The following is a 22,331-nucleotide window of genomic DNA, read 5'->3' as shown; positions in this document are numbered from 1 at the left end:
CCTAATAGGACAGAGCAATAGCTGACCGCAGAACCTTTGCTGCGACCACTGAAGAAGACCACTAGTTGCGGGGATTAACGGCACTGAATAACAAATACATAACAAATACAAATAATACAAATCAAATGACAGTAGTTTATCAGTAATCCTTAAAAATAACACTGCCAAACACACGTTAAAAAACAATAACTTACTTACACATAGTAAGAAATGGTTATAAAAACTGAAACAGAAGCGAAAACTAGTAGGAAAGAGGAATTTTTAACAAAATCAGGGTTATTATGAGCCATGAGTCCCAAATGAGTCACATCTGAAGGGATCACAAAGCAAAACAAAACCAAAGGTCATATTTCAGCTGTTTATGAATTCACGTGACCGAACTACGACTACTTCTAAGCCCAATGTAAATGCCAATTTTGACGTGAACGTTTAAGACTAAATACATAACTGCAGTGCACACTTATAATCAGTGTTGGGAGTAACGCATTACAAAAGTAATAATATTACAGTAGTATATTACGTTTTGCTGTAACGCAGTAATATAACGCATTACTAATCAAATTTGGGTAATATTATTACTCGTTACAATCTCAGTAACGCAAGTTACAACAACATATTACTAACACCGCAAAACAGCACCAGAGAAAGAAATCTGCGGGTAAAATAGATATATACCTAGCACATTATGAACTACTGGATGTTTAATGAGCAGCAATAAACTACATTTTAGCATTTTAGAATGCCTAGTCATAAGTCTGTGGATATTTTGGTGAAAGTAACTCAAAAGTAACTCAAAAGTAGTGTAACGCATTACAATTCAGAGACAGTAATATTGTAATGTAACTAATTACTTTCAAAAGACAGTAACTAGTAATATATAATGTATTACATTTTGGAAGTAACTTGCCCAACACTGCTTATAATAAACAAAGTTACTGAGTGTTGGTGTGGCGGCTAATACAGTTATCGTTATAGTTAGCGTTCTCGATGTGAATGGGCCTTTATTTAGGACAATCAGTTAGGGAATCTGAGAAAAGAACTGTAACACTGATGCAGGCAGAGCCCTTTCTATTTAACATCTTTAACAAATGAGTGACTGAGAGAGAGAGAGAGAGAGAGAGAGAGAGAGAGAAAGTTCTACCAGTGTCCATCAGAGAACTCCAATCACACAGCAAGCACTTCCAAAATCTGCTGTGACTCTGACCTGGAACTGGACAGATGGGAAATTCATTCCCTGCTACCTAATTAATCATCTCCCAGATTGGTTATTGATTTCTCCCATTCAGTGTGATTTATTTGACCCGTTCATTCAGCCAGAGATAGGACGCTGGCACAGATACAGTTAAGGCGACTGTAAAAGGTTGTGTGTGTAATCATGGTAAAGGCTGTGCTGATGTTTGAGATAAAGATGTAGATTGCTGGCTCAGAGGATGCTGTTAGAGATGGCCATGAGCCAGCGACTGAAGCTTTGCAGTAGTCAGACATGTACGGTGGCCGAGAAGTGCAAAACAAATCACAATTCTGAAAACAAAATAACAAATTACAAACGCAAATGCAAGTCTAAAAAACAAAATAACAATTCAGAATAAACTGAGCTACTTTAATACCATCTCCGAACTTTCTACCACGACTCTGCTGTTCTTCGGCTGGTTCTTCCCTGTATAAGTTCCCTTCCCAGTCAGCGGTGAGTAATCCCAAACCAATGGCGCTGTCTCAAACTATACCTACCTCTTCCGGTTTGTCTGATTTGTCGTTGTGTTTTCTGATTTGTTAATTTGTTTTCGGATTTGTCGTTGTGTTTTCTGACTTGTTATTTTGTTTTCGAATTTGTCATTGTGTTTTCTGACTTGTTATAATGTTTTCTGAATTGTTATTTTGTTTTTTAGACTTGCATTTGCGTTTGTAATTTGTTATTTTGTTTTCAGAATTGTGATTTGTTTTGCACTTCTCGGTCACTGTAGACATGCGCTACAACACATATGACCTTGAGGAATGCACTTAACCTAAACTCATTCCAGGGAGCCTGTCTCTATAATGGCCTATTATATAACAATTCAGATGAAAATGAACACTAATTCATTTTACTTATCTATATTTTAAATGCATGTTTATTAAATTTAAAGCCTCTCAATTCAATAACAATATAACTGCTATATGCAAACGCAACCGACTATTGGATGCACATAGCCATAGGGCCTACGTTTTAAAGTTTTAAACTTCTTTTTAATCCCCTTTTTTATTATTATTATGAGTTATTTATTTATTACTACAAACATACACGTCACACATTCTGATTTTATTCTCCTCTATGATGACAATAGAATCGCTCTCATTAAAACAGAAAACAATTCTTGGATTGTGTAATTTCAGTTCCATTACGGGAATATATGTGGCCTGTAATTAAAATAGATTTCCTAAGTACTGTGATGTTGCTGTATTTCAAAAATGACAAAGTCTTCTGAGGCCAAACGATTGCTTTAAGTAAGGACAGACCCAATTATTTTCATTGTCTCCATATGCAAATCCCACAGACATTCAGAAACTGACGCCTGCAGAAGCGGAAAGGCAGCTTTGATGTTATGCATCATACTAAAAGTTCAGATTCATCTTCACAGAGGGGGGAAATCTTGAGTGATTAAGACCTTTAAAGAATAGTTCACCCAGACCTGAAAAGTCTCACATGGTTTTCATCCCTCATGACTATAACATCTGCACAAACACACGAACAGGGGTTCGGGAGCACTTAGGGGTTCACAAGGGAACTGCAGGGGGTTCATGAGTCAATAAAAAAGATAACAATTATTTAAATTGAAATATAAAAATGTAAAATTAAAATAAATAAGGCTGTACAATTAATCAAAATGAATTTGAAATGGTGATATAGCTATGAGGGGTTTGGTTCGCAGTAAATGCTGCTGCGCACAAACTTCATCTCTGCTGCTCATCACACACATTTAGGAAGGCAATGTGAATCAGGATCACTTTATTTTCACATTCACGTGGATATAGGTTTTCAACATTTTGTAAGATTTGTAATGAGAAGCGTTTATAAACCTGTTGTCAACTAAAATCTCTTTGCAGTTTGACGCCAAAATAAAACAGTAACACTTTAGTTTAGGGATCAATTCTCACTATTAACTAGTTGATTATTAGCATGCATACATAGTACTTATAAAGCACATATTAATGCCTTATTCTGCATGATCATATTTTAGATCCCTTAATTCTAAACCCAATACCTAAACTTAACAACTACCGTACTAAATATTAATAAGCAGCAAATTAAGAGTTTATTGAGGCAAAAGTCATAGTTGATAGTTAGTTAATAGTGAGGATTGGTCCCCAAACAAGTGTGGCCATTAATATTAGCAGTAGTTTTGTTTTTGTTTTGTTTTATTAGTAACTTAATGCACATGATTCAACAGCTGCATCAGAAAAGTAAAGACATCAGAAAGTAGACACGCTTCTTAATTCATCCAGGGAAATAACTCTGGCCCATCTGTGTATGGGCTTGAAGCAAGATGACCTTCATGACCTTGAATTTTAATGCAATATAGTGTTAGGCTCATATTTGTTGTATACTGAATTTGAATCAATTTCTGCTAACTATCCCATATGTACAGTATGCTCATGTTTAATATTTCCAGCATAATTACATACAGAAATATATTTAACCTGTGTTGATGCCGACATATTGCTTATTCTGTGCAAACCGATGATAAACTGTAAAAGTAACAATTACTTAGCAGACATTATATCCTAAAATTCACTAGATGTTCATTTTCTTGAGTCTTGACATTAGCAGTGTCCTTAGCATTCCTGATTTGAAGCTGGATTACAGGTAACATGCCTAATGACGTGCACATATGAAATACACTTGCGGCCGTATGGAACGCTCTCCTCTGGAGTGAGAATGACGGAGTATCACAGGGACTGAGGGTATTTCAGCCAGAGCACACCTGTCAAGCACACAGCCGCTGGACAACCATCTCACAACAGCCTAGCAACAGCCCGTCTTCACAGCTGCAGATTTAAATCGTTTCAGCATTACACATGGAGCTTTATCAAAATAATCAGATTACTTACATGGTGTTTTTGTGTCCACAAACAAGTTCAGTAGCCTATATATTTTAGGCACTGCTCACACAAATAATCCAGAAACTTATTTATGCTTCAGCCTATTGGATATGTGGCAAAGGCAAGGAAATCGTGTTTTCTCCTCTCAATAACTGTCCTGCCAATGCAAGACTATATTTAGCGAGGACAACCTACATCTTGGATTTGATCCTGTTATTCCTTTGAAAGTGATGTTATGAAACAAAGGATGTGAAACATGCCAGTACTGTGTCTGCACGGATCCATGCAGAAAAGAGGACATTTGTCCAAACAGAAGGCAGATTTTAAAGCGACACACCATGATGCTTCTGGTCCTGACTCACCGCTGTAGTACCGCAGAGGAAATCACACTAACAAGCAACACTTTCCTGTACATCCACCCACCACACACATGTACCGCTGCCGACTCGCCAGCCATGTGGAGTGCTATTCCACAGTGGCATTCACATTCAGCACACATCAGATGATAGGGACAGCTAAACCGCTTTCATCTAGTTACAGGTTAACATGAAGAATGAGCGTGCTTGGATCCCAGTGCGTCCCAGCAGCTGAAGATGACACGAAAGCCCGCTTAAAGATTTTCTTTAAGAGAAATCCACAATGCTGACAGATCCAAACAATTTCTGACATCCATCTCATAAACAGCATCAGCAGCAATCTGAACGACAATGACATTGAGCGCTGGTGTCAATCTAAAATTTCACTTCAGACGTGACCCATCCATCCATTTTCCAAAGCACTTGTCCTGCAGTATGTCTGCTCACGGGACGCTTGTAGCTGATGTGACCCAACTGTGTCATATTTTAAGGATTGAACACTTTCTCTTATCCCACTTTAAAATGCTCTTTCACCTATAAAGAGAACATTCTGTCATTTACTCACCCTTCCAACCTCGTATAGCTTTTTTCTTCTGTGGAACGTAAAAGGAGATATTTTGAGAAATATCTCAGTGTGCATTGGAAGTCGAGGGGCTCCAGTTTGGAATGACGTGGGGGTGAGTGAATGATGACGATTTAGTCTCCCAAACGAAGGTTGAAGGAGGAACTGAAGAGGGTTCGAGCTGATGAAAAGTTAATAATTAAATACTGTAATTAAAGGCTGTGCAATTCATCAAAATAAAATTAAAATCACAATATAGCTTAGTGCAATTAAAGGTCTTCCTGCAGTTTTCCACCAAATTATTATTATTAATCAAATGGACTGTTTTCCTTAAAACAACAGTGTGAGTGTAATGTGGACTGAGATAAGAACACAGAAGAAGAAGAAGAAGTTTGAGTCCACTTTAAATTAAAGCTATTAAGACGATCTTTCTTCTGTTCAGTTTGATCAGTGTAAAAGGTCTTATTTGGGAAAGAGATCTATCTTGCAAAGATGGGGAAAAAATACACAAAACTATAAAGCAACTATTTCCACTGGCATCAGAGTTTGTCTCCGTTTGTTTGACTGGATGTTCAGCAGCAGCAATATGAGGTGTTTTCTTATGAGATGAAATGCAATATATAACAAATAATCACAATATAAATTTTTGACCAAATCCTGCAGTCCTGTACTGCAAGTAAACAAACAAACAAATAACTAAAAAGTTGTTCTATTTACTTGTTATTGTAGTTCGGCTGATAACATAGTTATGTTGTGGGACCCAGGACCTGCAGGCCCCGTGAATCTGTCCTAGCCATCATTCATTAGCAACGGCTCTGGCATTTTCTGTTCCATGAAAATAAAATGATTCATTTAAAACCAAATAAAAGTAGTCCACTCCAAAATACACAGAGGCTTGTGCCAAGCCACAGACGCCCACTGAAGTCTGAACGACCTCCAGCAAACCTCTGCTGGAAACTGTCGAGAGAAACGCTGGGCTAAAAGCCTCCGATTTCAACATTTGTGAGATTTATTCATCATGTAAGGCATGTGTTCGAGTTACAGGAACCTTCAGAGGACAAACGCCTCCGAGCAGTAAAGAACGAAATACAACATGAATACCTCGCTTTATTACAAACACAAACTGGAAAAGTTTGAAGATTTCACACGATGACCACATTGATTACCTTCAGCCTCTTTAGTATTTAGCCTTTACTATTAAGCTATAAGAGGCAGTGCTACATTGTGAATATCTTGTTACTGCCGAAGGCATTATGAAGCAGAAATGCAGCACAGTGACTATATTCACAATATAGCACAGTCTTGAGCGCCTTCATACTACAGAAAAATATGTTCCATTAAAACAGTTTTATTAAGTATATTCATTAAATGCCTGTAATGAATCATTTTGATGCACGTTGAAGTAGAGCCCATGTGCAGTTTTGATGAAAACCAAAAACATAAATAAATGTGGTTACAGGAACAAAGCTAGACAAGGGACGATGAAACGTGAGGGCAATTTATACACACTACTAATGACTAAACAAGGAACTCCTGTGAACAATCAAGACAGCGATCCAATCACAAAACAGAACTGAGAACCACATGACCAAATCAACCAATGACAACTTGACACATGGGGAGCACATGGCAAGATAACAAGAGGAACAAGGGAAACACAGGACAGGAACAGGAAACATAACCATGACTAAACTACAAAATAAAGGACATGATGTCTGTTCCTCTACTGCAGGGTTCCTCAAATCTTGCCCTGGAGGGCCAATGCGCTGCAGAGTTTAGCTCCAACCCTGATCAAACTCACCTACCTGTGATTTTCTAATGATCCTGAAGACATTGATTAGCTTGCTCAGGTGTGTTTGATTAGGGTTAGAGCTAAACTCTGCAGGAAAGTGGATCTCGTGGGCCAGATTTGAGGATCCCTGCTCTACTGTATAGTTTGGAGTGGCTGGAAATCTTCCAGATTCAGGATTCACAACCATCTGCTTCATAACATAAAATGAGGATTTGACAGGAAAATGTCTGGCTCATAAATTAACTTAAACATTATATTGTGCACAAAGAAAATGAGGGACATTTTAGGGCTATTTCTGCATTATGACATTATGCCAATTAAGCCACAATTTGTGATTTTGCATGCCAAAGTACATTTTTCTTCATGGCAATTAGGAATTGTAATTAAATATAAATTTACCGTGCTACTGACGACACTCATTCAGTATAACATTAGGTATTAAATATAGGCTATATATTTAAAAAAATCCATGAAAACAATGTCACACTGCCAAAAAACCACAAAAACAAAAAAACAGTCCTTGCAAGTTGCAAGCTTCAGTGTTTAATACAAAATATATTTTTGATTTTGTCTAATGAAAATGTGTTCAGGACTGTGCATTAACATTTAAGCAACTCCCAATGCAAATGTTAGACTGGTCTACTCCTTATTAACAGCACTGTGTTTCATTAACATCTATGACAACAGCTGTCAAGATAAATGCGATAAATCTTTGGCTTTCTCTCAAATCACAGATAATCTGCAACTAGAATTCCCCTTAAAACAATTTAGACCCAGCAAAATTTGGAATTGTTTTTTTTTTAAATTAAATTACATCGCTTTGCGCCTTTAAACAAACAAATAAATATCGCTCTGTACAATATACCGAAGTTCCTGTCAACAACTCAATCCCAGCGAGTCCTGTGCAGAGCCAAGCCTTTTAGATCAATTACACTCTTATTAATTAATTAACGTACTTAAGGACGCTTGCGACACTGCCAAAGGATTTAAGACAGCCGCTCTTTTACCTGTGTGCACTAAAGACCGTAATTATCAACACGGGACACCTGTGCTGCGGTCTACCCATGCTGTCCCTTGCCCTATAGCAGGGTTCCTCAAATCTTGCCCTGGAGGGCCAATGCGCTGCAGAGTTTAGCTCCAACCCTGATCAAACTCACCTACCTGTGATTTTCTAATGATCCTGAAGACATTGATTAGCTTGCTCAGGTGTGTTTGATTAGGGTTAGAGCTAAACTCTGCAGGAAAGTGGATCTCGTGGGCCAGATTTGAGGATCCCTGCTCTACTGTATAGTTTGGAGTGGCTGGAAATCTTCCAGATTCAGGATTCACAACCATCTGCTTCATAACATAAAATGAGGATTTGACAGGAAAATGTCTGGCTCATAAATTAACTTAAACATTATATTGTGCACAAAGAAAATGAGGGACATTTTTTTAGGGCTATTTCTGCATTATGACATTATGCCAATTAAGCCACAATGTGTGATTTTGCATGCCAAAGTACATTTTTCTTCATGGCAATTAGGAATTGTAATTAAATATAAATTTACCGTGCTACTGACGACACTCATTCAGTATAACATTAGGTATTAAATATAGGCTATATATTTAAAAAAATCCATGAAAACAATGTCACACTGCCAAAAAACCACAAAAACAAAAAAACAGTCCTTGCAAGTTGCAAGCTTCAGTGTTTAATACAAAATATATTTTTGATTTTGTCTAATGAAAATGTGTTCAGGACTGTGCATTAACATTTAAGCAACTCCCAATGCAAATGTTAGACTGGTCTACTCCTTATTAACAGCACTGTGTTTCATTAACATCTATGACAACAGCTGTCAAGATAAATGCGATAAATCTTTGGCTTTCTCTCAAATCACAGATAATCTGCAACTAGAATTCCCCTTAAAGGGCACCTGTTTGATTTCACCTTTCCTTCAGTGTGCAATATAGCTGTTTGAGCATGTAAACAATCAGCAAAGTTACCTGAGATGCCTCCTTTGTAGTCCTGTCATTAAACTGTCACCATGGTAGATATTTGCATACTGGTTGCTTTGGCCTGCCCTCAAACTACAGTTGGCTAATTGATGTTGCCATATTGAGAAGATCCTGTTTTTTCACTGCAAGGGCAAAAAAACCCTATTGCACAGACCTCCAATACCGACGCCATAGTTTCCATAGATATGAAACTGTTTACAGCTGCTCATGAAGCCTCAGGAGATTAAACTTAATTATGGTAGAGTGTGTTACATTTCCACCATTTCTGACCAATCAGAGCAGACTGGGTTTCTCAGAAAGGCGGGCTTTAAAGAGACAGGAACTAAAACGGAGCTGCTGCAGCAATGTACAGTATAACATGTATTCTAGCACACTGCAAAATAAAACGATGAACTTGTGAATGAGCATAATATGGGCACGCAGCGGATGCAGCGATTCCCTGGACTGTGTGTTTGTGCAATCAAATGGTGTGTCATATTTACAAACAGATCTCTGTCATCCGTCTGCAGCCGCTGGCGACGGTGTCCGGTCAGCTGAGATGATGTGAGGAGCGCTAACCTTGGCTCCGTTGGCGGGCGAGAGAAGTGCAGGCTCAGCACACCGCTGACAGCCATCAATTGAGGAGGAGCTGATGGGAAGCGATAGGCCGGGCAAATGGAGTCTGAGCCACAGAGACATCTCTGACACAAATTTTCTGCGTCAGGCCCTCTGCGCCATCAGCTGAGCGCAGTCAGCTCAGAGACAGATACATGTCTCTCCGGCTCTTCCTCTGGGCGCAGTGTAGAAGAAGAAAATATCAGGGTCAGCCTCACCAAAACATTACATTACAGATACGTTTACATTGGTATGACAGTTAAGCTCATTTTGTATTTGTATGTTTTGGTGAAGTAGTGTAACCTCATTACACTACTTACTGTATTACAATAAAACACAACTCTAAATGCAAATGCATTTCAGTAATGAGATTGCAAACTGTCATGAAAATAATGTCACAATGCAAAAGGGGGAAAAAAGAGAAAAGAAATGCTAATAACATGAGCTTAATTTCTTTTTTCCTTCTTTTAGTTTTTCCTCTGATAGATTATGAGTAAGAGTCACTGCACCTGGTTTCAAATGCAGGAGCATAAAACTAAATTTTAGTTCAATAACTTATGAACGTTCTCAAAGTGTGTTATTTGCAAGTTATTTTAAGAATTAATGCAAGGAAGTGAAATACTGTATATGGCAAAAAAATGAACCAGAACAGATTTCTGAGATGTATGTTATAGTTTCTGTGCTTCATTTTTTTTGCAGTAGGTTTTCACTTCACACGTCTAGCACATACAAACTAACATCTCCTGCACCTCAAATATATTAGCCTGTTATGTTACGATTTTTTACATGTCTTGTCTACGCTTTCATTTAGATGTTGACTATTTTCATACGAACAGCGAGTTTGGATAGACAAAACCTTGCGAATGTGGCTGGTTATATAATCCATAATACATGAATACTCTTGAAGATGACACATCTAAAGTGAAACTGACAAACTTCCTTCCCCTTAATGCCATCTGTCAGAGCCGCAGCCTCATTTAGTTTTGGCCTGTGGACAAGCAAGAACCGAGGGCATGGATCACATTTTAAAATAAAAGTGGAAAGCCATTAAAACACGTATTGAACATAATGTCACAATGCAAAAAATTGTCCTAAAACAGGCTTCATTTTTCAGGCAAAACTGCATTTCTTATGTATTTCAGGGTAGAAGGACCAAGACAGCAGTGCATCTTTGACCTTTCACGAGGTCCAGACCTTCAGTCTTACATGACAACCTCCAAAATGAGTGAGATCCTCCCGATGTGGCATCTTTGAACAGAACGAGGGTATTAGACCCCAGCGGTGTGTTCTGTTGTGTAGATAACTTTGAGAAGCCCTCACACGCTGGTGTGCTGCGATGACTCACTGGTATCTGTGGTGGGTTTTGATAGGCTAAAACTGTTTGCCCCCACAGCATAGTGACTGATGGAGTTTTCAAGCGTAGGTGACAACAGATTCAGATGTCAATAAATCCTGCCTTGAGGGGGTCTTGTCTTGTGTTCAGGCATTTCAAAGGCGAATCTCTCCAGATAGACTGACTACACAGGCTCTGTCAATCCCTCCCATTCTTTTCATGGCCTGCCAAGCACAGAGCCTTCATCCACTCAGTGGATTAGCCTCTCTCATCCTCTCGCTCGGTCCATATGGCATGAAATGTGGAAAATGAGTGCTGACAGACTCAGAATGCTTGTCAATTAAGATGGTCAAAATAGAGATGTTTGTTAGCTCGTCAGGAGCAGAGTAATATATCTAGGATATTAGGAACTGGACTCTGCTTGTGCTGCACAGTGTCTATTGTAACATAGGCTCAATAACATGCCTCTACCTACATTTTTGCAAAAATTAACACTAGTGGCAGTAAAACAAAATGATGCCCTGATGCCGACTGAAAATTACAACCAAAAGCCACACAATATGGTATCAGTATTCCGAGTTGTGTTGCGGTAAAATTAACAACAGATAGCACCAGTAGCTCACAGAGTGCAACCATTTGACGTCTTTGAAATAATGGCGCCCCTCATAGTCCAAAATATGTATAAAACGATGTGGATTTTTTAAATAACGTAAAGCTTTCATGGGTTTTCTACTACATATTTCAGTAAGAGACATAATTTACGTTAATTAAGCCATTTAAAGAAACTTCCCTTTAAAGAAGTTTGTTAAAATTACATTTATTTGAATGAACTTGAATGGATTCTAGCTGTATGTAGACGTGCATGTGCTTCACAAAGAGATGTTTCAATAGTCTCAACCATGCAATTGTGTCTTAGAATTGACCAAAGCAAGATATCTTTTGGAACAGCCTTTGCATTGCGAGCGCGTTAAAGCGCTGTCTAAGTAGCACCTCAGCATTCATGTTAAGAAACAAGGCAGCATTACATTACATTGGCAGGCAGATCAAAACAGATGCGACTGTGGGTGTCATCCGAGGTTCAGCATTTTTGTGCAACAATGTTTTAGAAATTTAGTCTATCTAGTCCATAACTGATGGATAAGACTATTACTGTGCAGCTTAGGCTGACATGGATACTGTTGAAAGAGCAAGAACAGCACATCTCGTCATGTGGAATCTGCATGAGCAGATGAGTCATGCGTGATGGAGTCTCAGATTAGTCTCTAAACTCCAGCTCCCTGCAGAGCTCTCTCACATCGGATGCATGGGGGGCAAAGATGCAGCAGAAGAACCATTGTCCATTTTCCTGAAGCTGTGATGTGAAGTGTGACAGAGAGAGAGCGACAGCATCAGGGTGGGAAGTGGGAAGACAGGGAGAGAGCCAAAGGCAGACATTAGAATGCCTCCTCTGCACCCAATTAAAGGCAAACGACACTGTGGTCTGCCAACCTGCATAAGCGTCCCTGAGCAATATCTCATTCGACCGGCCCGCAGCTCTGATAAAATCACTCTGATGAGCCTCATTCTGCACTAAATCATATGCAACTCTCGTTTAGAATCAGGTTGGCTGTTTGTAGTTTATGGATACTTACATGACTGTTTCAAATGCTAACACAAAGAAACAATTTGCAGGTAGCTAGGACTTTAGTCTTCTTATGTCAGTGAGTGAAACCCTGCTGAGAGCTGCCTCCAAATAATCATCTGACTAGAGACGCACTTGACACAGTGAATCACCAGATCCTGAGCAGGCACTGGGGCACCTCAGGGTGCAGCGCTGGCCCCTTTCTCCTTTCAGTACACACATCAGGGCTGTGCCCAAAGCTCAACACCTTCTGCAAAAAGGCACGGGATAATGACTTCAAAACAAATAACGAATTCATAAGGAATAATAGAAAAAGTATTTATTACATGCAGTCACTGTTCTTACTGGATAACAGGTTGAGAGCATGATATTTAAGATAAACATCTTAAATGACATTGCATTAGTGTGGATAAACATGATGAGATGTGCTGTTCTTGCTCTTTCAACAGTATGTCAGTCAGCCTAAGCTGCATAGTAATATTCTTATCCATTAGTTATGGACTAGATAGACTAAATCTCTAAAACATTGTTGCACAAAAATTCTGAACCTCGGATGACAGGATAAACATCTTAAATTGCATTGCATTAGTGTGTGTGTGTGTGTGTAAAGTGAATGAGTGCAAACTCTATGAATGAAAATTCATGGCAATCAGATACATTCCATTCCTTTCCATGCTGTTTCTTTTAATTATAGTGCAAATGCTGACATAATGTCAGAGGTTCCTCTCCTTAACAGTGCCAATGTGATTACAACAGGCAGCACTGCAGTGATCGATAGCTATCGTGATTATAAACTGAAGTTTCATCTGCATAACACACTGAGACATGTGCCGCCGTCATTCACTGTAACCTGGGCAGCAAGATGGATTTCTCTGGCTTCATCTTTGCAGTCAAATGCAACCCTTTTGATGTTTTGATTAAACGCTTATGTAAGGAGTGAGTGATTATATTGTTGGAGATTAAACACTTTTGTTAGTTTAATTGACAGCAGCTACAAATCGGTCACAGTTTTGTATTATAACGATCAATTATATAGAGTGCTCTGATGGCAGATTGAATGCCTAAGTACAAACACACACCAATATACTGTGTCCTGCGTAAGGATTGGTGGCTATAGAAAGTCTACACACCCCTGTTATAATTGCATGCTTTTACACAAACCCTAAATAAAAATCAGCGGTTTCTATAGGATCTACTTAGCAACTTCTTGGCCGCATCTTATTGCTGAAGCCCACAAAAAGAGCATACAGAGGGTGTGAGGAATCTCATTATGAAGAGGTAACAGTCAGAAGGAGGGTACAAATATCTTTCCAAAACATTAGATGTGCCATGGGATTCTGTGAAGGCCATCGTCAGCAAGTGGAGACAATAAGTACAACAATGACATCCCAAAGAAGAGGGTGTCTGTCAAAAAACAAGATGAAAAACATATCAGGGAGGCTGCCGTGAGACTTACACTTACATTAGAGGAGCCGCAGGAATGTCTGACGAGTTCTGGTCATTTGCTGCGTGTGACAATAATATCCTGTATTCCTCATATGTCTGGGCTGTGGGGAGGCTGGCGAGACGGAAGCCATCACACACACACACACACACACACAAAGGCAAAATGTTTTATGGTCTGATGAAACCAAATTGAACTTTTAGGCCATAATTTTAAAAGGTACGTTTGGCACAAAAAGAAGACTGTTCATCACCCAAACAACACCATATCCAGCATGAATGATGGTGGTGCTGCATCATGCTCTAGGACTGCTTCCTTTCAGCTGGTACTGGAGCAGTACGCTTTACGCAGGATAGAAAAATCATGGTTAGTGCCAAAAACAAGACACAAAACCTGCAGGCCTCCATTAAAAAACTGAAGACGAAGAGGAATTTCATCTTTCAGCATAAGGTAACACTTTATTTTGATAGCCCACTGCTAGTAACTACTAGTAAAAACTAGCAGTCATTAGAGTATTAGTAGATTGTCTGCTTAATATCTGCACTTTATTTTGATGGACATTCTATTGACTAGAAGTTACTTTGCAAGTACATGCTAACTTATTCTACTAACCCTAACCTAATAGTCTACTAATACTCTAATGAGAGTTCATTAACATGTAGCTGCAAATAAATGAGTTAGTTGACAAATAACTTATAGTATAAAGTGGACTATTGAAATAAAGTGTAACCCAGCATGATAATAACCTTGAAAAAAATCAATGAAGAAATGACTTCAGAAGAAGAAGAATGGGAACATGTTGGAATGTCCCCATCAGAGCCCAGACCTAAATCCAATTGAAAACTACGGACATATAAAACAACCTTAAAGAGAGCTGTACAAAGGAAATACTCTGAAATCACTGCTCACTGCTCCATTAAAAGCCCAAGTTGTTTCAACAAAGTATTAGTTGAGGCACATACACACTTGAGGAAAAAGGTTATTTGTTTTTCATTAAAACTTTCTATTTGATTGTTACTTAAACTTTGTTGGTTTCAATGTTACATTAAAGGTGGAAAAAAAAGTTTTATTAAAAAAAACATTTTCAATTTGTTAATGAAAATTTGGTCACTTTATTTTAAGGTCCAATTTTCACTAACTATCTATTAACTACAACTTTTGCCTCAATAACCTCCTAATTTGTTGCTTATTAATAGATCATACGTCATTAATATGTGCTTTATATAAGTGCTAATAAACAGCCAATGTGATAGTAATAGGCATGTTTCTAAGCAACTACTTAATGTGAGAATTGGTCCTTAAACTAAAGTGTGACCGAAAATACTTATAGTAATAATTCACAGTGCAGGCTGTGTTAACAACTTCTCCAAAAGCTAACTGGACTTAAGTGTTTCAGGTAAAGAGATGAGATGGGAGTGTGGATTGCCAAAAAGCCTGGCTGCTGACAAACCTGTTCTTCTCAAGACAGATCGGTTAGTGTGAACAATGTATTGGCGTCAACCATTTTCAGAGGGTCTTAGGAGACACAGAAGGTTATGTGCACAAATCTAGAAAAGGTTACAAAAGCATTGCTAAATACCTGGATGTTTATCAATCCACAGTAAGATTAACTGCTACAAAAACAGAACATCTAGATTGGGCATCCTAGAAACATCACTCTGAGATAACAATGGGCAATCAGGTGACAAAAAATAAATAAATAAATAAATAAAATAAAATGCCTCCAGAAAAACTAGAGTTAAAAAGTCTTTGTTCACATGTCCGCTATCAGAAAAACGTTGAACAAGAAGGAGACATGTGATCAGAAGGAAAACCTATAATAATAATAATAATAATAATAATATATTTTATAGAGTTTTGAGGGAAATTCACCTTTACAGCAAACAGAGCCACTCCAAGACACAGAAAACACTGGATCATAAGCTGCTCACCTATGAGAGAGTTCTGAACACCCAAACCAAACCCTTCCTAGCTGTAAAGCATCCTGGATGGAGCATCATTTGGTTTCGAGACTGCTTTGCCACCTCAGAGCCTGAAGGGCATGCAATGTTTACACAGGTATATGCCATGACATTTTACAGGAGAATATTTGGGGATGATCAGAAGAGGTGACTACCCAAAAATACTGATGAACTGAAACAGATTTGTAGGCAGTTTAAGACCTGTTCACACCAAGATGAATATTCATCATGAAAATGTGCTTTAATATTCACATGTGATTTGTCTAATCTGATATGTATGAAGCCAATAAGTATTCCATGTTTTCAAACAGCTGTTTAACCTATTCAATCCTATCCAGATTTCGGGTTTGCTTGGTGTTTATCAAACAACACCAAAATCAGGAGCTGCTCAATATCCATCTCCACTGCCACTTACGAATTCTCCCTCAGCTACTCATTAGCATTTGGTGAAATAGTTTGTGCTAGAGTGCCACTAAGTCTTGGTTTTATGTAACAGCAGTGGCTCTGTGCATGTGACCAAAAGTTAGTCCCACGGATGGTATGCAAATGTCAGAAGCTTTAACAGCCGTTCCAGACATTACAGATGTAACCCATTACAGAAGAACTGACCGGATCCCCCTTCACAGTAGGTGAACCCCCATCATACACTCCAGACCCAGAGCTCCTCCCTGAGCCATCCCAGCCCAGCTCATCAAGGCCACTTCATCTACCACAGACCTCAAGCCTGCATACGTACCTGCCATGAACCCGCAGCCAGAGGTCTTGTCCATCCCAGAGCCAGCGCCCGCTGCCCAGTCTGTTCCGGAGCTAACACTCATGAACCTGTCCATCCTGGAGTCAGCACTCATTGTCCTGTCTGTCCTGCAATTAAGTCCCACCCTTAAGCCACTCCTAAAGATCCTCCTCCACCTGACCCGTCTGACATGATTGACTCAGTAGTTCCATCCAGCTCTGTGGACTCCCTGGTTCCATCCAGAACCCTAGCCCTTCCTCCTCCGCTGGTTCCATCCAGCACACATGACGTCTTGGTTCTGTCCAGGTCTCTGGTCCTTCTTCCTCTGCTGGTTCCGCCCTGGTCTTTTGAGTCTCTGGTTCCGCCCAGCTCCTTAGCCATTCCTTCTCCATTGACAATTCTTTATCAGCTTTCCTGACTTCTCCTCATGCTCCTGCTCGTTGGTTCACCCCAGTCCTGCAGGCCACATTCTCTTGGCTTGCCACATACACGTGGTCTTCTAAGTCGTGTCATAAGCCTAACACTTCCAACCCTCCAGCTCCATCTTGTTCCTCCAGTCCCTTGTCTCTGCCATGGCCCTCTAATTCCTCAGCTCCACCAGGGCTCTACGATCCCTCACCTCTACTGTGGTCCTCCAATCCTCAGACCTCGGCATGGTCTGTCGATCCCCTGGCTCCACCATGGACTTCTGGACATTTGACTCTGCCAGGGCCAGAGACATTTGACTCTGTCCCTTTGGCTCCACCATTGTCATCAGCCCCACCAGCTCCACCTCCATCTGTTGATCCCACGGCCTTGGTCCTCTAGTTCTCCGGTTCTACCTTGGTCCTCCAAACCTGCAGCGTTGATTCAGGTTGTTTAATGCTAAGTTCACACTACACGACTTTAAACGTCGGCAGATCGCTGTGCTGTTCAGACTACATGACATGATTGTCTGTCTTTAAGTCATTGTGGTGTTCACACTACGTGACTCTATGTAAATGATCCACAACCGGGGGTTACACACTACACAAGCTGACAACAACTCTGTCACCCAACGACTCTACAAACCATGTTTTGTCACGAAAACACACGCGAGAATTGGAACGGGAATGACGCGAACAACACATGAAACAGGAGTTGTTTATTTGAAAATGAATGTCGGGAAGAAATTAGCGCTTCAAGCTGTTTGCTCGATGAAAAATTTTTCTCCATTTATTGTGTCCAAACTTTTATTTAAGCCATGTCGCTGCTGTTGTTTTTCTTCCGGTGACCTCAACCCATGCCTTGCTCTCTGATTGGCTGTACACTCTAAAAAAAATGGTGCTATATAGCACTAAAAGCGGCTATTTGGCTTGTAATTATAGGGGAACCACTTTTAGTGCTATTTAGCACCTATTTTTACAGGTGCTATATAGCACCTTTGTCAAATGGTGCCATGTAGAACCATAAGAGGTGCCATATAGCACTTTTTCTCAACAATGGTGCACCAATCATAACTCATCCATGGCTCCCAGCATGCATTGCGACATGAATAAATTATGCAGCTGCATTGTATTGCTTAGTATTTTCTTTTATTCTTACTATTTGCTTTTATGTTTGTTGTGTATGTTTTACTGCCGTTTTGTGATGTTCAAAAATCATATCAAAATTATCAGAATATTTTGTCACCATCTGAAGAACCATACAGGGGCTTAACAGGTTCTTTATATGTTAGTGGTGCTATATAGCACCTTAACCACTCCAAAGAACCGCTGAAGAACCTTTTTTTTTTAGAGTGTAGCTCCGCCCGAAACCAGACACCACGTGATGTCGAGTCGGCCAACTGGTCCAGATATTTGGCATGCTAGATATTTGTTTGCTGTCGGCGAGGTGTCGGCGACGTGTCAGCGAGCCTCTTTGATGCGTCGCTGTGTAGTTCACACATAGAGATTGCCAAGCGCCTATCACCCGCTGATTTTCCCCCAATCACAGCCCGACCTGTCGGCGAGCTCGTTAACTTGCAAATCGGGCTTAAAATCCTGTAGTGTGAACTAGGCATTAAATAGTGCCAACAAATAATTACAACTGGGCCAATACATGCATCAGTTTCTTGAGTCAATGTTCATCCTGCAGGAAGAGGAACATTATTATTATTTTTTTTTTTCATTCTGATTCGTTAGTCATGGAGAGCAGCACCAGAGCAAGATGGCTGCAATAGCTGGCTGCAAATAGATTTGCAACACAAATATCGCTCTGAATTTTTGCTAACCTGATCTGACCACAATCTCTTCCCACTTCATGGCTGAGTCATCATTATGCTTTTGGTAAACTCCAGACATGCTTTATATGATTTATTTTCTCTCACTCTCCCCTTCAAGTCAGTATCACACAGCATTCTTAATATAGTTGACCAGGGTAGCTTTACTCTGCTTTATGCATTTGTTTCACTTAAAGGGTCATGAAACACTACTACATTTTCTGAGATGCGAACAGAATATGTTTGTGTTGTACATCATATCGGACGATGTTAGCATCTGTTTTTTTTTTCAGAAGGCACTATTTTCGTCTTCTGGGATTAAAATCCATGTTGCGTCAATGTCACAGTATATGTAACGTTTTGAAGTGATATATTGTGATAACACATCAGCTATTACAAATGCAACAGTGTGTTCACATATATTTGTGCATTAAATTCTAGCTATCACAGGATATGTATGTATTAATGCAGCTTAAATTGTAAAGTCACAGTACAGAAGATAATATATTTGTTCATTTTTCATTTTGTTGTGTGCAGTTGTGAATTGCTGTGTGCATTTGTGGGAACCTTTGATGTTTTTACATCAATGAGAGCAAAATAAAACAGTCTGAATCAGAAGCCACAGTTGTGTTTGTTTCATCTCATCTTCTCCACTCCCCAGTACATCAAGACCACTTCTTTAGCATTTTTTAAAACTGTGGTGAGAATTAAACAGCACTGAAATAGGGGGGTTAATGACTCATTTCAAAGAAGCAAGCAATAAAGCAATAAAGTTTTCCTTTTCACAAGGGTCTTTCCTATTCACAATCTGAATAATTTTATGGGGTTATTGAGTAAATGGAAAATGTCAAAGTTATTTTAATAATTTACCTGCAGAAACCAATCCTTAGTCAACATTGTTTTTCAGTTTCTACTTCACTGGGAGTTATTTTAGCAATCTGCAGCAAATCAGATCTGTTTGAATATGGATGACACCATGCATTTTTAAGGATAATCTAACCGCATGGTTTACTATAAAAGTAGTAATGGATGAATTATTTTATTATATAATTACAGTACAGTGTTTCCTCATTTTGGACAAGATATGAGACAGTACAGATGGAGCCACGAATTACGCAGTTCACACCCATGAGAAGGTGCCACCTGAAAACTGAACAGATGGAAAATATCTCTGCAAATTCTACACTTTGCTCAGATTGTTGTTCTTGGACAAACAAGTTGCTTTGCATCTTTCTTACAAAGACGTTAATAGAGACATGCAGATTAAGTCTCTGTTCTTGTACTGAGTGGACACACTCATATCAGTCTATTCAATGAGATGAGAGAGATCAGGAACCATACATTTAGCTTAAAGAAAATGAAATGTATTTGAGCATCAAGTATTCTGCATGTTCAAATTATTTACAAGAAAAGTAATGTTTCCTCGATGCTGATGCTATGGAAACTGTAGACCAGGGTTCCTCAAATCTTGCCCTGGAGGGCCAATGCGCTGCAGAGTTTAGCTCCAACCCTGATCAAACTCACCTACCTGTGATTTTCTAATGATCCTGAAGACATTGATTAGCTTGCTCAGGTGTGTTTGATTAGGGTTAGAGCTAAACTCTGCAAGAAAGTGGATCTCGTGGGCCAGATTTGAGGATCCCTGCTGTAGACTATCATGCCATACTGCCACCTGTATCAGCCAGTGGAGCAAGTATCTAAGCAAGCACACATGTACGATGACTAAGACTGATCAAACAGTTACAACATGAGAAGCAGGTGGTAACCTACTTAGCGTAATTTTTTTGGGGGGTTCTGTATCCTTTAAGACTTGTCAGTGTCACGGTCACATTCTGTTTTGGTCTCGTTTTCATTCCTTGTCATGTTTCCGTTAGCCTTACTTCGGTTTGCTCATTAGTTTCTATAGTTACTGGATTTGTTCACCTGTGCTTTTGATTATCCTCATTAGTTTTTGTTAGTTAAGCCCAGTGTTCCCTGTGTTCAGTGTTAGGTGTCATCTTAGTATTGTGGTTGTATTCTCAGTGAGTCTCCCGTGTATTTTGAATTAAAGACTATTCTGACTGTGTCTTCGTCTTCGTGCACTTTTTCGTAGCAGCGCTCGTGACAGTCAGTAAACGCCCTCTGTTCTGACTGTCTGAAGTCATTGCATCTGTCCTTGTCTCCCCACTGCTATGGAACTGAAAAGGTAAAGTAGTATGTGTTGTTGTGGAGGCGGTGCGATGCAAATGTCTACCAAAGTGTGATGTCACAATGCTGAGGAAGTATAAACACGAATCATTTTGGCAGCTTGGTTTCAACAAATGTTATTTTTACAGTGACTTTTTGAGCTTAAAAAAAAAAAACTTTTTTTTTTCTATTCTGCATATTTCATTCTGTGACTGGCTGTGCAGATACTGGGTGCTACTGTTTTTATGAATGTCTCTTAAGCATAATATCATAATAACCTGCCTGCTTCTTTCTGAAATCTGTCAGTGTCAGACTCTGTTCTGTGTTTCTTGTGTGTTTTGCTCCCCCACATGCTCCAGGTTATGTCCATGCCCATATTTGGTCCTTCCTCTTTCCTGTTCCTATTATGTTTATTGATCCCAGGTGTTTCTCGTCTTCCCCTCGTCATGTCTTGTGTATTTAAGGTGTTTCCTGTTTTGAGTTCTCTGTCCGGTTTTGAACGTCGATCCCCGTGTCCTACATGTGATTCCTGTGATGTCAAAGACTGTTAATCCTGATTCTTCTGCGTTTTCCTCGTTTTTCGCTCCATGATCCTTGTTCCTCGCTCCTCACCGTAGGCATACCGTGACAGAAAACCGGACCGATACAGAAAAGTAAGCGGCACCCCTTCTCTCCATTTTGTTTTCGTTTTGAAAAGTCTTTTTATTTCCTGTTTGTTTCTCCCCGCGATCATGGAAATCACCGCTTGTTTCTCCGTCTTAGCCCGCAGAGATCTCCCCTTCTTCGAGTATGCCTGGGAATTCTGTGGGCTTGCCGCGACGATGGCATTGGATGACGTCACCATCAATTCTCTGTTCTGGCTCGGTGTCTGGGCAACCAGCCTGCCTCTCTCCAGCCCGCCGGCCGCTCCGAAGTCAAGCCAGCCGGCCGTGGCTCTCTCCAGCCCGCCGGCCGCTCCGAAGTCAAGCATGCCGGCGGTTCCTTAGTCAAGCCTGCCGGCGGTTCCTCAGTCTAGCCCACCGGCCGCGGCTCACTCAAGCCCGCCCAGAGTTTGCTCCAGTGCCAGCTCCTCGAAAGCGCTTCCCAGTTCCCGAATCCAGCCCAGAGTGGGCCCCTGTTCCTGAGTTTAGCCCACGGAGGGCTCCTGTTCCTGAGTTTAGCCCAGTGAGGGCTGCTGTCCCCGAGTTTAGCCCAGAGAGGGTTCCAGTCCCCGAGTTTAGCCCAGTGAGGGCTCCAGTCCCCGACTTTAGCCCAGAGAGGGCTCCAGTCCTTGAGTTTAGCCCAGAGAAGGCTCCAGTCCCCGAGTTTAGCCCAGAGAAGGCTCCAGTCCCCGAGTGTAGCACAGGTTCCAGTCCCCGAGTTTAGCCCAGTGAGGGCTCCAGTCCCCGACTTTAGCCTAGAGAGGGCTCCAGTCCTTGAGTTTAGCCCAGAGAAGGCTCCAGTCCCCGAGTTTAGCCCAGAGAAGGCTCCAGT

The 22,331-nt window shown here is 40.2% G+C and overlaps 1 protein-coding gene across 1 annotated transcript in view; it reads right to left on the bottom strand.

The window, feature by feature from the left end:
• The window catches only part of LOC107749709 (X-linked interleukin-1 receptor accessory protein-like 2), a 211,042-nt gene that overhangs the window by 75,765 nt on the left and 112,946 nt on the right, over positions 1-22,331 (bottom strand). The window lies entirely within an intron of this gene.

Source organism: Sinocyclocheilus rhinocerous, unplaced genomic scaffold (genome assembly GCF_001515625.1).
Source record: "Sinocyclocheilus rhinocerous isolate Xijiao unplaced genomic scaffold, SAMN03320098_v1.1 scaffold2938, whole genome shotgun sequence".
Lineage (NCBI taxonomy): Eukaryota > Metazoa > Chordata > Actinopteri > Cypriniformes > Cyprinidae > Sinocyclocheilus > Sinocyclocheilus rhinocerous.
This window is presented reverse-complemented; position numbering and strand designations above follow the sequence as displayed.